The 14,423-nt window shown below is 54.0% G+C and overlaps 1 protein-coding gene across 2 annotated transcripts in view; it reads left to right on the forward strand.

The window, feature by feature from the left end:
• The window catches only part of TBX5 (T-box transcription factor 5), an 85,217-nt gene that overhangs the window by 20,297 nt on the left and 50,497 nt on the right, over positions 1–14,423 (forward strand). The window contains exon 1 of one of the 2 annotated variants that reach the window (XM_057306085.1): positions 9,087–9,147. The exons of the other annotated variant lie outside the window; for it this stretch is intronic. The gene's annotated coding sequence lies outside the window, so the exon portion shown is untranslated. Of the gene's footprint in view, positions 1–9,086; positions 9,148–14,423 lie in introns of those variants that run through there. 2 annotated transcript variants of the gene reach the window in all.

Raw genomic sequence — 14,423 nt, forward strand, 5'->3', positions numbered from 1 at the left:
GGGGTAGAACCCACCATTTGCTTTGAAAATAAGGACCTGCCTGGTCCTTTCCAGAACAGCACCTGAGAGAAAGCTAGGCATGATGCAATTGACCTTGACTTGCGCAAGCGCCTTATTCGGTCCTGGCTGAGTGCCAGGGTATTAGAACGTGAGCTGCTTGAGGGCAGAGATGATTATTGATTTGAGGCCCTGCTGTAACCTCAGCTCCAGGAACAGCGCTGGGCACACAGTAGACGCTCGGCCGATATTTATTTAAATTACAAGTCCCCGCTTGGTGGCCTTGGAAGTTGATTTTAGAATCATGTGGGGGTGGGGCGCCTGGGCGGTTCAGACGGTGAAGCGTCTGCCTTCAGCTCAGGTCAGGATCCCAGGGTCCTGGGAGTGAGCCCCGCGTCGGGGCTCCCCTGTTTCTCCCTCTGCCCCTGCCTGCCACTGCTCCCTGCTTGTGCTCTCTCTCCCTTTCTCTCTTGGTCAAATGAATAAATCCAATATTTTTTAAAAAAAGAATAATGGGTGATGCAGTCGGTTGAGCGTCTGACTCTTGGTTTTAGCCTCAGGTTGCGATCTCGGGGTCATGAGACTGAGCCCCTCGTCAGGCTCTGCGCTCAGCAAGGAGTCTGCTCGAGATTTTCTCTCCCTCTTCCTCTCCTCTGCCCTTCCTGCCCTGGACCCCCACACACTCTCTCTCTTCCTAAAATAAATAAATAAATCTAAAAACATTTTTTACGGAAGAATAACGTGGGGTTAGATCATTAAATGAATTCCAGGTATAGCTCAGATCTACATCTATGAAATGGCTTTGGGTTGGTCCAGAGAAATGGACGGAAAGACGCTCTCGGTCTTAGAACTGCGGGGCGGTAACTGAATGCCAGCCTTTGAGCTGAAGGGGGGGCGGTGTTAAAGGGGAATAACAGTGAACTAAGTCTTAGTAAATGCAGTCCTGTGGAGTCCTTGGTCTGATTCGCCACTTAGGATTGCAGTCCTACCCCACTGCTAGCGATCGGGCTTCTCCGCTGTGCCAGGCTTTCCACAGCCTTACCTGTCACCCCCGCCCTAGCCCTACAAGGTGGATGTTCCCTGTTTCATCTTTTCAGATAAAGAGGCTAGACACCAACTTTTCACATTGGTTTTCTCTTCCTATTAAAGGCCAGAACACGCTGTCGTGGGTTGAGGGAAGCACGTTCTCACAGTTCTACACACGGACCACAGAGAGGAAGAAGGGTAATTTCGCTACATCTGGTAGCCCTGGCAGTGGTGTGTTAAGTGTTATACATGGATTTCTTATTTAATCCTCTTGGCAATCCCAGAAGGGTGGTGTTAGCGTGTCCGTTTTGCAAAAGAGGAAACTGAGGCACAGAGAAGTTTAGTAACTCACCCATGGTCGCCCAAGTCTGCCTGTCTGTGCTCTGTGCCGTGACACGCGAATGCCCTTCACGGGGCGTCTGACTCCTGAGCTCTCTTGAAAACATGCTTTGGCATTGAGAATCCCTTGCCCACCCCTGCCAGCCTCCAATAAGCCCTTGGCCGAGAAGTCTTGGGTTGTTTTCCTATCACACTGGAGACCATCCCTCTTCCTCCATGTCGATGAAATGAGACATTAGATAGTGCGCGGAAGCATTGCCGTAATGCTCAGGAAATGTCCACTGAACCCAGGAGTGGCCCCATGAAGGAACCCTTCTGGGCAACTGTCCAGACAGGGGCTCCTGAGATGTGGCAATCGGGCTGTGGCTGCGGTGAGTGACTACCGGCTCGACCCTCTGGCCCTCCAAGCAGGTAGGAATGACGGTCAGTCGGCTCTGAGCAAGACTGGTCCCCTTACTGCTTACTAACCTCCTGGGGGTCCCTGGGCAAATTCCATCCTTGCACTGTGCTTTCTTTTTAGGGGTGTGGGAGGGGTATAAGGCTTTCCTATAAACAAACAGAGACTAGTATTCTGGGGCAAAGAAGACATGGTCCTTGTGACCCATGCAGGCTGAACAAACATCTTCTTTCATGAAAATGGAAGTGGTTCCAAGTAAATTACTGATGTTTCCTACGACATGGGTCAACACACAGTCACCCACTGTCTCTTCATATAAATCGAGGCATGGCTACCTGTTGAGTTATGAGGACGGGGGTGGGTCGGTGATAGAAAGACTCTACCAGACAGGGTATAGCTGTGCTGTCATGAAACGCGCCTAGATCTTTCCAGGTGTTTGAACCGACACCCTTGCTTTCGGGTTTTGGGCGGCTGAAGACATTTTACAATCTCAGCCTCGCTTATGGTCACTTTACAGACACTTCCGTGGGGAATGCAGCCTGAGCTGGTGTCTCATCTGGAAGTTTCCTCTTTCCGAAGAATGTGTCCAACCTTTCCCCGGAGACTTGAGTCGAGTGGTCTGCAGCCGAAATTTTGGGTCATTTGTCTTGTTCGAGGGGGCTCAGCTCCGAGGACGTGTACTTCAGCCGTTCTTCAAAATTGGGGTGAAAGCAAGGAGCAAGGCTAAAACTGGGGCGAGGGGAGTCACTAACAGTTACTGAGTGCTCCGTGGGTTGCAAGAACGTATGTGATGCGTGTCATTTAGGTGTATGTAGGTGACACATACTATTCAGATAGTCATTTAACTAACTCCCTAATATGATAAGGCGAGTTCTGAAATTATTTTGATTTTAGACATGAAGAAGCCGAGGCTCAGAGTTTGTTAATCTACCTAGGCCACGTAGTCTGTAACTGTCAGAGGCTGGACTTGAACCCAGATCGTCACATTGTTCACCAGCAACGTGCCAGGCACCTTCGTTTCCCCCCAGTCACTTCCTTTAATTCTTGCAGCATCTTCCCTCTACCACCAAGCTCATGTGACAGGTGAAGAAGGTGAAACTCAGAGAGAATAAGAAATTCATCCAGGGGCTCATGGCCAACGACAGGATCCAGGTCCAAAGCAGCTGCTCCCTCTTTGCTTTTCCAGAATGCCCGCCTCGGAGGCACTGCCCTCGTGATGTCCCTCTGACCCACCATGGCCGCGGATGTTACTTATCCAGACGCTGGAAATGTTCCTGTGGGTCTGGACGTGCGCTGTGGGTGATCACAGATGGTACCACCCCCTTGCTACAAGTTGAATTGTGTACCCCCTCCCATTCCTGCATTCAAGTCCTAACTCCCAGGACCTCAGAATGTAACTTTATTTGGAGAGATGTCTTTGGGGTGGTAATTAAGTTAAAAGAGGTCATTAGGATGGGGCCTAATCCAATACAGCACATATCCATATAAAAAGGGGAAATTTGGACACAGAGATGAAGCGAGAACACCATTGCCGCCACCTTGATTGCAGACTAGCTTCCAGAACGGCGCAATGAGAAATGTCTGTTGTTTGAGCCACTCTGTCTGTGGCCCTAGGAAACCAATCCAGCCCTGGAGGAAGGGAGACATGGAGGATGACCCTGAGAATGAACTTGATCCGAACTCCACTGATGCTCATTGCCCGCAGGAGCTCCTGCAGGGGCCACGTCTGTGCCTTTGGTGACCACAGAGCGTTCAGGGCGGCTCATTTCAAACTACCCTCTCTAGGGCAAGCCTTAGGACATGCCTGATTAGGGTCAGGAATCTCTTTTTTTTTTTTTTTAAAGATTTTATTTATTTATTCGACAGAGATAGAGACAGCCAGTGAGAGAGGGAACACAAGCAGGGGGAGTGGGAGAAGAAGAAGCAGGCTCATAGCAGAAGAGCCTGATGTGGGGCTCGATCCCATAACGCCGGGATCACGCTCTGAGCCGAAGGCAGACGCTTAACCGCTGTGCCACCCAGGCGCCCCAAAGGGTCAGGATTCTCTTTGCTTGGAAAGACCGGCTTGCATTTTTACTGGCGCATCTGGGAGCACATGCCCTCGGATATGTTTACCGGTGTCCATGTGCACATGGAAAGCATCAGAGAGACACTTCCAGATATCTGCTCATTTTGAGTTACTGGTTAAATGTCAGAGACTGATCTAGCCCAGTGATTGTGCCAAATGATTCACAATAGCTAACATTTATGGATCGCTCGCCTGGTACTTTTCATTGATTATCTCATGAAACCCTCACCACAATTCCATAAGGGGATGCAATTATTATCCTCTTTTCACACGTGAGAAAACGGAGTCCTAGAGATGCCAGAGCCCTTGCCCATTTGGGCAGGCTCTTCCCCATTGGTGAGGAATAGGCTTCCATCCTCCACTATTTCTGGAGAAAGTCCCCCAGGAATCTCTGATTGGATAGAATTTGGATAAATGCCCATTGTTGAACCAACCACTGTGGTTGGTGGATGGAAAAAGCTAGTGGCCATCTCCCGGCTAAGAAGAGTGAAAAGGGGGTTATTTCCCAGAGAACACCAGGGCGCTGTGGCCAAGGGAGGAAAAGGTTGTGGTCCTCTGTGGCATGGCCCCTTGTGTTAGGGAAAACCTGCCATTGTTCTTCTCAGGAGTTCACGTGTCCTGTCTCACTAAACCCAGGTCTGTGTGTTTTCCATGAACCAGGAAATTGGTTCAGTTAGACCTGGCCTTACGGGAATGATCCCTCACTTCTTGTCCACACTAGTTTCCATGGTTTGAAGCTAGAAGCCCCAATCTATTTCTTTTATTTTTATTTTATTTTATATGTTTTTAGTTTAAATTCAATTCAGAGCTAGAGTTCAGTATTTATCAGTCTTATATAACACCCCGTGCTCATTACGAGTGCCCTCCTTAATGTCCATCACCCAGTGACCCCATCCCTCCACTCCCCTCCCCTCCAGCAACCCTCAGTTTGTTTCCTAGGATTAAGAGTCTCTTAGGGTTTGTCTCCCTCTCTGGTTTCATTTTGTTTTATTTTTTTTCCCTCCCTTTCCCTATGCTCCTCTGTTTTGTTTCTTAAATTCCACATATCAGTGAGATCATATGATCATTGTCTTTCTCTGATTGACTTATTTTGCTTAGCATGATACCCTCTAGTTCCATCCACGTCATTGCAAATGGCAACAGTTCAATTTTTTGATGGCTGAGTAGTATTTCACCCCAATCTATTTCTGATGCTTTAAAAACCAACCGTGGAAAGCGAACCCAGGGCCTGAATAATTGTGCAGCTGGAACCTTAGAACTCCTTTCCTTGGCAAAAATGGGAAGGTAGGGATAGTCAGGGCTGGATTCAGATCAGGGCTGTGTATTAGTTATCTACTGCCACGGTAATGCCACGTAACATGTAACCACCACACCCGTGGCTTCAACAATCATGCTTCTTTTTGCTCATGTGACTGGTTTAGCCGGCTGGGTCTGCCAGGTGAGGCTTACTCGGGTGTCTGTGGTCAGCGGCAGCTAACTAGGTGGCTTTCCTGGTCTGGGCTGAGTTGTCTTACTTATCTGGGGTCTTGACTGGGACAACTGGTTGACTCAGCTCTGTGTCCCATCTTCCATCAGGCTGGCCCCACCTTTGCATGGGGATGACAGAGGGACAAGAGAGTAGATACCTACAAGGTGTCGGGTTATTACCGTGCCATTGGCCACAGCAAGTTGCAGAGGCCAAATCCAGAGTCAGTGTGGGCAGCGGCCATGCAAAGGCGTGAGTAAATTGGGTCATTAAATGCAATCAAGCTTCCATAGGCCCCCAATCTATTCCTCAAGTTTCCTGATGAAGGCGCACCCAGGAAGTGAGATACCCCAGCTAGCAGGGAAACGGGATCCTCTCACTCCCAGCCCTGGACCCTGGCCTCGTGGACATGTAGACCCAGGACCACAAAGCCAGAGGAAGGGCCTGGCTCCATTCGGCCATTCACAGTGAACGTTTCTTCAGGGGCTGGGGGCTGGGGGATGACCGGAAGGGCTGTCTCCTCGGGGAACCGGGCCTGGAAGTTGATCAATGGTAATAGCTTAGGTTCTTAGCGGGGGTACAGGAGGTGCTGTCACAGCACGGGGGGGGGGGCAGCCCCACGATCCTGAAGTTACAAAAGAATGGCTGCTCTCCCTCCCCCCACCCCCCCGGGAAATGAGGCCAAGGCTCGCTGGGCCCTTCCAGCCTCATTCTCCTGCCCTTGCTCTGCCTCCTGGGCCCCGAACCCTTGGTCAGAGGAGACTTGGCTCCTCCTCCCAGACACTGGAAGCTGGTACTACTGCTCTCCAGGGCCCAGGCTCTGACCTCTTCTCCCTCCTCTTCCAGCCCAGGGCCGCACTTCCAGGCTGCCTCCACTCACAGGGAGAGGATCCGCGTTCTTCAGCACCGAGCGTTTCTCATTGTATGCCTCGTGCCTCAATCGTTCTCTTGTTACTCTAAGTCAGGGCCAGACGTTTAAATATATCATTTCTTTTTCCCTCATGATAACCACCGAGCCTGGCATTCTTAGGAGACCCATTGTATAGATGGAGACATCGAGGCTGGGGGAGGCAAAGAGGTTTGCTCAGGTCACACGGCTCTGAAGGGACAGGGGTGGGACCTGAGCCCGTGATAATGCCTAGGAGCTGACGAACCAACCTTGCGGGATTCTTCTCTTCTGCTGGAGACCTTTCCCACCCCAGGTCTCTGCTCACTCCTCAATTCCCAGTCCCTGATCCTCTTTGTACTGTAACACGAGAAAGTCCTTCTCCAGGAGCCCAAGAGAGAAATGGAGGGATTGGTCTGGAAACAGCGGTTTGAGAAAAGCTCCGCAAATGCTCCTTAGGACATTTCCCTCAGCTTCCTAACTCTGTCCCACAAGGAACCCAGTTCTCCCCCTTCCTGCCCCCAGGAGTCTCCACCCGGGGAAATGGGAGGTCACAGGGTGGGCGACAGGCCAGCAAGATCAGCTAGAAACAGTTCTTTCTTTTCTACCAGTGACGGGGTCCACACCCTGGCTACATAAATCCTTTCTTTTATTTTTATTATTATTATAGCCCAGGGTCTAGCATGGGCCATAAACGGATTTAAGAGGCTGCTAGAGTATAGAATTTAATATATTTGGCATCATTAAATAGTGGCGTAGCAAACCCACTTGGAGAAGGCCGGACCCCTCCCCCAACACCACCCCTCTTCCCCATCTCCTCTCACCCCTCCATCCCACAATTCCTCCTGGCAAAGGTTTCCTGTGGGGCAGCCCTCACTGGAGGGAAGGGTGGCAGGGAACAGAGCAGAGGCAAGAAGGCAGGGAGGGTGGAGAGGACATTGGGCAAATGACCAATTAGGGACACTTGGGGGAAACGGGACAAAGCTTTCTAGATAAGCGTGGTTTTTATCAGTCTATAAAAATACCGCTTTCACTAATCTCCTGGCTCCTTCTCCAGGCTCCTGGGACCAGATAGAAGGGGTGGACAGAAGGAAGGCAGAGGACAAGGGAGGGGTCCTCGGGGAGGGGGGGCACTTGGCACAGGGAGAGAGGAAGCATTTCAGGGCTTCGAGGCTCAGAAAGCCGAAACTATGCTGTGAGTTTCATCCCGCCTCTACACTTCCACCATTCAGACTTCAATCCTTATTTTATTGCGCGGAGCAGGTAGCCCTGTGCGTTTCAGTGATTCCTTATATATGTTCTATGTCGCCATATCTTTGAGTCCATCTGTCTGACACCTTCACATACTTCATTCAACAAGCATTTATCTAGCATCGACTATGGGAGGGGTGCCATGATCTCTGTCCTCAGGAGCTTAGAGTCTAAGCTGAAGACAGATACTAAACAAGCACATAGCAAAAATGATAGGAGGCACGGCCATGAGGAGAGCTGGCGGGTGGGCAGCCGGAATAGAATATGCAAAGGCCCTGGGGTGGGAACAAAGTTTGGTGCAAATGGGAAACAGAGAGGAAGGCTGATGGAATGTGGAGGCAGAAATGGGGCAAGAGATGCGGTGAGAGTGGTGGGCAGGGGCCAGTTCATACAAGGCCTTAAGTATATGAGAAGGAGTTGAGATTCTATCCTAAGACTTCAGAGGTGCCATTTGGAGGGCTGTAAGTAAGCAGGCATGGGACGTGATCTGATGCCTCATTTTTGCTTAGGGGCGGATAGCTCACTCTGGGGCTGCACGAGGCCAGTGAGTGGAAGGGCGATGGTGGCAGTGTGGGGGCAGTGTCCTATAATCTCTCAGCGTGGGTGGCACTGGGGACAGAAGACGGGGGTCCCAGTCCCAGCTCTGCTCCAAAGTCCCGAGGAGGTTTGGCAATTCTCTTTCTGATCTCGGCACCTCTAGACCTCAGTCTCCCCACATGTGAAATGAGAGCGGGACTAGTTAGAGCTCAGGGCCCACTATAGGGTCCCTCCCTCCGGGACGGGTCTGTGTCAAAGCCCTGGGGCCTCTGCAGGGGTTGGCAGGGGGCTGGGAACGAGGTGGGCTGTAGGGTGAGGGTTTGTCTGGGGATGGGCTTCCTCCTCCTGGACTGGTGTTGTCCAGCGTGGGGGGAGCCGGCACTGTTGAATCTAGAGGTCTGTCCGGGGAACCTCCCCAGGCCTTCAAGAATGATCCCTGGCAGTGCCCACCCAAGTCCCTCTGCCAGGCTGGGGGCAGCCTCTGAGGGCTCCTGCGGGCATGACCGCAGCGGAGGAGATGTGGGGGTCCAGGCTGAGAGGAACGTGGGGTGGACTGTGGACGTGGGGGCTGAGTGTGGATCATGAACGCACAGATGTAAACGCAGCCGTGCGTGAGAGCGCGCATGCCCCCGCACACGGCCTGGTGACTCGGGGGAGGGCTTGTAATTGTGTGTGTGTGGCTTTTCGTGCGTGGCCGTGGGCTGGTGTGACAGTTTGTGATCGTCTGTGTGGCTGAGTTCATGTCCACCTATGTGTGTGACCACGATTGTGTGTGTGTGTGTGTCTGACTCGGTGTGTCAATGGGATGTGGCTGTGTCTTGGTGTGGCAGTGAGGAGGGAACTGTGTGTGTATGTGACCGAAACAGGAGTGTACTTGTGGATATTGCCTGTGTGAGGTTGCGTGAGACTGAGGACAGGTGTGTGTGTGTGCGCGCACTCACGTGTGCACAGGCTGGCTGGCTGTGCACGGCTGTGTCTGCTCGAAGTGACTCCCAAATGGCCGGGTCTGGGGCATCTTGCTGCTTGACCTCTTGAAGACAGAGTGTCCTGCCAGCCGTGTCCGCGAGGGGCGGGCTCAGGATAGCGGCTTCCTCCCGGCACCAGGGGACACAAGTGACTGAGGCTAGAGGCCGAGTTCAGGGGCGCAAGGGGCTGGGAGAGGGACTGGCTCAGCAGCCCAGGTAAGCGCCGTGCCCCCTCCCTGGCTCCAGGAGGATTTGGGCAAACTCCCTGCCACCCCTTCACAGCCTTTCCCTGGCGTCTGTCTGCGGGGCGAGAGGGAGCAGCAGATCCATCAGGGAGGGAGCCCTCCAGGCCCCCCGGACCTGGGGGACAAGGTCAAAAGCTGCCTGGAGTGAGGCACTTGGGGGCAGCCAGGCTGAGCACCGGATCCCTTGGGAACAGACTTCCAACATGCAAACGCGGTTACGATTTAGAGTCAACTCTGTCCCTCTGGGATTGGGGAGGGCCCTGGAGGTGTGCCCAGGGAGTGTGTGCATCGGGCAGCAAGATGGGCCCAGGGGTGGGCTGTGCTTGTGTGTTAACTCCCCGACATCCTTCGCTCTGCCTGCGGAGGAAGGAACCGGGCTCCACTGACCGTCTAGGTGTCTATCGGGGTCCACTTCGTGCACCTGACATTTCCAACCTGCCGAGGGCCTGGGGCTTCCCCTGAGCACAGTGGGGGCGGGCAGGGGGTTCCATTAACGACACGGGCCCCCTCCACTCCCAGGCACCTCTCACCCAGTTCCCAGGAAGTGAGTGTGGAATTTGTTTCCATATATAGACCGCGGTGGCCCAGCCGCCTGCGGACAGCCCCTCTGGCCTCCCGGGTGAACGCAGAGCCGCAGCTGCCTTCCAGGGGGCCCAGGCCTGCAGGCCTCCACTTGGAGTTGTGGGTAAAAATAATAATCATAAAAGCGGTCAATAAAAATGGAGGGGAGCTGAGTGCTGGGTTATGAGCCCAGGACACCACTTGACCTGTGGTGATATTTGGCTGGTGGCTGCCCTGCGGGGGCTACGCACACAGAGCCTTACACACCCACACCCACACAGGCTGGCAGCACTCACACTCGGGCGTGTGCACCGCTGACTCACAGGTGTTTTCACGTAAGGAGGTATGCAGAAAAAATAGATCTATAAAAGACACGATGACACATACACACACACACACCATGGCAGAGAGACCCACAAATGACACACGGCCATGCAGAGAGACTCAAGGATAATGTCAGACCCAGTCACACAGAAGGAGACACACGGCCCATGCCTCCAGGCAGAGAGCAGTTCCTCCAGCTTTGTTACAGGAGATGCAGCCTGGGAAAGAGGTTGGGGACGTAGCAGGACCCATCCTGCCTGCACTCTGATTTAGGCATTCAGGGGTCAAGCCCTCCCTCCTGCGTCCTGGGGACTCACCAAGATGCACCGGGAGCCAGCACATGGGGCCCTCAGGGAAGCTGATGGTGGTGAGGAGCTGGCGTTTTAGAGGTCTGGGAGGAACCCCAGAACCACCCAGCTTGGCATGGTCTGCCAGCAACCGGAGGGAGAGGGGTGTGGGAGATCGGGGGTCTGGAAAGGTGGCAGCCTCCCAGAAAGCGCATTTCTCATGGGGCAGGAAGAATCATTCCCTGGAAGGCCAAGGGACTGGCAGGTCCCCGGTGGAGGGAACTGAAGAGTGGCTGCTGGAAAGGGGGGGACCCCTTGGGCCTCTTTGGGGTGCTCCTCTCAGGCTTTGGATCTCGGAGTCCCCACCTTCTAGAGAAGTCCTTCTCTTCCTAACTAGTGGCAGCCAGGGCTGCACCAGGGGCTAGCCTGGGAAGGGCAGGGGCAAAAGGGGGCAGGAAAAAGGGTCTAGAATCAGGAAAGTGAACGGTCACACCTGGGGAGGCCTCAGGAGTCACATCAGGCCTCTGGGTCTGGGATCTGGAGCTCGCAAAAGGCTTGGGACCTTCCCGAGACCCGCCAATGGGACCTGGAGAGCACAGGGTCCATGCACACCCTGAGTGCAGTGGGTCTGGACCAGAGACAGAAGGGTCACCCTGAGAGCAGGGCATCTGGGAGGGGAACACCAGGGACCGCAGATTTCGGCCTCTGTGCCTCCAAGGGGGGGGGGGGCGCCCTCAGCAGGCTGAGCCCACAGCCACCTGTGGGAAGTGGCTAAGGTTCCCTTTCAGGCTGTCCCTAAAGTTGCAGAGCCCAAGGAATGGCAAGGAGCTGGGTGCATTTCAGCAGAGGCTGTGTGACCCAGGCAAGTCTTCACCCTCTCTGAGCCTGATTATTTGTTTTTAAAAAATGGAGCCGGGGGCATCTCCTCCCGCCTCCCCTCTATCCCACCCACCCCCCTTTCCCTCCTGCCAGGGGACAGTGTGTGCTGGGGTTGAGGCTGTGATGACTGTGGGCCAAGGTCTGGGAACAGAACGGGGCTGGGAACAGAAGGCTGAGGTTTAGAGAGGGGAATGTCAGCCCCTCTGCACCCTCTCTCCCATCCTGCCAAGCTCTCCTGAATCTGGGTCTGCATGCTCACCCAGGCCCTCTCCTGCTTCCTCGGTGGGAGCGAGAGGAGGGGATGGAGAAACGACAGAGAGATCTGAGCCCTTAATCCAACTGCTAGGCTTCCAGCAACTGCCTCCGTTTGACTGAATGCACTTTTATTTTATTTTTATTATTTTATTTTTTTTAAAGATTTTATTTATTTATTTGACAGAGATAGAGACAGCCAGGGAGAGAGGGAACACAAGCAGGGGGAGTGGGAGAGGAAGAAGCAGGCTCATAGCGGAGGAGCCTGATGTGGGGCTCGATCCCATAACGCCGGGATCACGCCCTGAGCCGAAGGCAGACACTTAACCGCTGTGCCACCCAGGCACCCCTAAATGCACTTTTAGATGCTTATAATGTGCCCATTTGCACTCATCCAGTTTAACAGGCCTCCTCCCATCCCCCTTCCCTTCCCTGGCGTGGTCCAGAAGCCTCGCCCGCCCGTGTACAAGAGTTACTCCTGGCTTCTGGAGTCAGACTGCCTGGGTTCAAATCCCACCAGAGGGTGACTGTGGCCAGAGCCCCAGGAGCCATCTCCTCCTCTAGCTATTGAGCTAAATGAGTGAGGGAAACCGTGGACCAACAGCTCCTAGCCTGCCGTAAATGTTAGCTATCATCACACCTCCACACGAGCAGATTTTTGAGCCTGGAATATCCGCATTTCTCTCTTCATGGCTGTAGAGACTCAAGTAGGGTGCTTCTGAAAATATTAATGGAAAATGCTGGGAGGAGAGACGATGGGGGCTGCCTCGGCTGGCTGCCTGGGGCTCAGACCGGAAAGGAGTGGATGGGGACAATGCGAGCCAGTTGGGAGCTTTTGGGGACATTAGATGCCCCAGTGGAAGCTGTCTTTCCTGACCAGCTCGGAGATGGATGGTGTCCCCTGCAGAGAGTGAAACAAGAGGGGAGGAGGACCCCAGAGGAAGAGTCACCCCAAACCCCAAACCCGCAGCCATGGGTCTCCGACCCACACACAGGCCTGCACCCCTTCTCTCTGAGGCCCTCTCTCTGGCTCCCTCGAGGGCCTCTAAGCTGGTCAGCGCCCTGGCTCTTTCTCGGAGCTTGCTGCCCCCAGAATGGAAACAGAGAAGTCGGCCTGTATTGTGTACTGCCCACCCCCAGAAAAAAAGAGGGGTATTTCGCTTTGCAGGTTCAAGAAGAAAGCAACGGAACCCCAACATCCAATTTTAATGTTGGTTATAGTACACCCACAATGGAAAATGTTTTCTCTAAAAGGCGTATAATGTATTCTTTCTCTCTGTAAGGCCTTCCAGACATGAAAGCCACAATTTCACGTTCCTGACTTTTCTCGTTCCATTTAGAAGTTAGCCCAGGCAGGGAGCCTCGCCAGCGGACTGGGGTGAATAGTATGCGTGAAGACACCCAGCAGTCCTTGGGTCCCAGGTCCCTGGCTGGGATTTTGGGGCTCGGGCTTGGGTGGAAGCATCCCGTCTGACCGCCGCCTGAGCGCCGCCTCTGAGGTCACAGCTGTCAGCTCCAAGCCAGGGCTTTTGCTCCAGACCTGAACCCACCCGGCAGAGATGCCACTATATTTCGATTTTTCTCCTCCGTTTCGAAAAGGGGGTAGTTTGTCAGTCCCTGCCGCGTTGAACCCATGCAGGACACTCGGGAAAGCCCAGAGCGACGGGCAGAAGTAGAGCCTTGCAGGCCTCGGAACTCTCCGGGAAAGCACGACGGTCCTGCGGACGCCCCATTGTTGCAAGCGACCGAGGGGACTCCTGCGTTGTCATGGTGACCAGGAAAACAAGGGCCCCTGCGGAAATGGTCGCCGGGGAACTTTTCTTTGCCACCAACCTGTCAGGGGCACCCCACGATAAGGCTCGGTCAGTTTCACCCCAGGGTTTTCCGGGTGCGATTGTGCACCGCAGCGGGGCGTCTGGGGTCCCCGCTTCCGGACCCTTCCGTCGGGGCTGCCCCCAAAGGCCAGAAACCCAGCACCGGGAGGCCAGGAAGTCTGGGGGGGGGCGGGGAGCGGATCCGCTGCGGAGCTCCAGGCCCCAGGCTGAAAGGGAAGAAAAATTAGAGGTCTTGACCAAGCAATCGTTTTGGTGACGGATCCTTCCAGTTTGGGGTCTGGCCGCCCTCGTCACCCGCACCCCCACACACGTCCCTTCACCTCCTCAAGGTCATTACTAGAGTTTTCACTCGCAGCTCCGGGTGGGGAGGCCACTCCGTCCTCCACCCCCACTTCCCCTGCACCCGTGTAGGGCTCCTGCGGCGGCTGGGGCCTGGAGCCGTCCTGGCAAGTTTCTCCCCGAAAGAGAGAAGCAAGGGGTGCGGGGCCGTGGCCGTGCTAAGGATTAAGCTGGCTGTCCCAGCGGTAGCAGAGCTGTTTAGGTTCTCTTGACCCAGGCAGGTTCGTGATCTTGGTCAGACCTTGGGAATTTCCAAAATCACTGGCCTGGCTCATTTGGGCTATAAAGTCGATGTTACCTGAATCATTGGCTTGACCAGGAGGGCTCAAGATGAAGTTTCTTAAAGGGGGAGGGGGAAGTACGGTCACCACTCCTCTCCCCTTTGTTTGCTTTGCTTCAGACTGTCCGTCTGCGGACTCCCTGCGGCACAGACAGGAACCCTGTCCCTTGCCCCTTTGAGAAAGCGCTTTATGAAACATCAGATCGGGTTCTCTCCGGTGTGGACGTCTTGCTCTGTGAGGCCTAGGCTGGCTGGAAGGAGGCCCACGGGCAGCCAGAACTGGAGTCGCGGTTTCGTCTCTGGTTTTGAATCCGGCCCTTTGAGCAAGCTTAACACGTGTGGATTTAATTTCCCTTTCTTTCTCGCTTTCTTTTCTCCCCCCACCCTTGTGAGGGAACAAGAAAAATAGTCTGCCGTGTCGACAGCGCGACACCGTTCCCTTTGCCAAAGAAAATTTGTCTTTCCAGAGCCCCGGAGAGCAGTGGGTTCC

Source organism: Ursus arctos, unplaced genomic scaffold (genome assembly GCF_023065955.2).
Source record: "Ursus arctos isolate Adak ecotype North America unplaced genomic scaffold, UrsArc2.0 scaffold_34, whole genome shotgun sequence".
NCBI classification, from domain to species: domain Eukaryota; kingdom Metazoa; phylum Chordata; class Mammalia; order Carnivora; family Ursidae; genus Ursus; species Ursus arctos.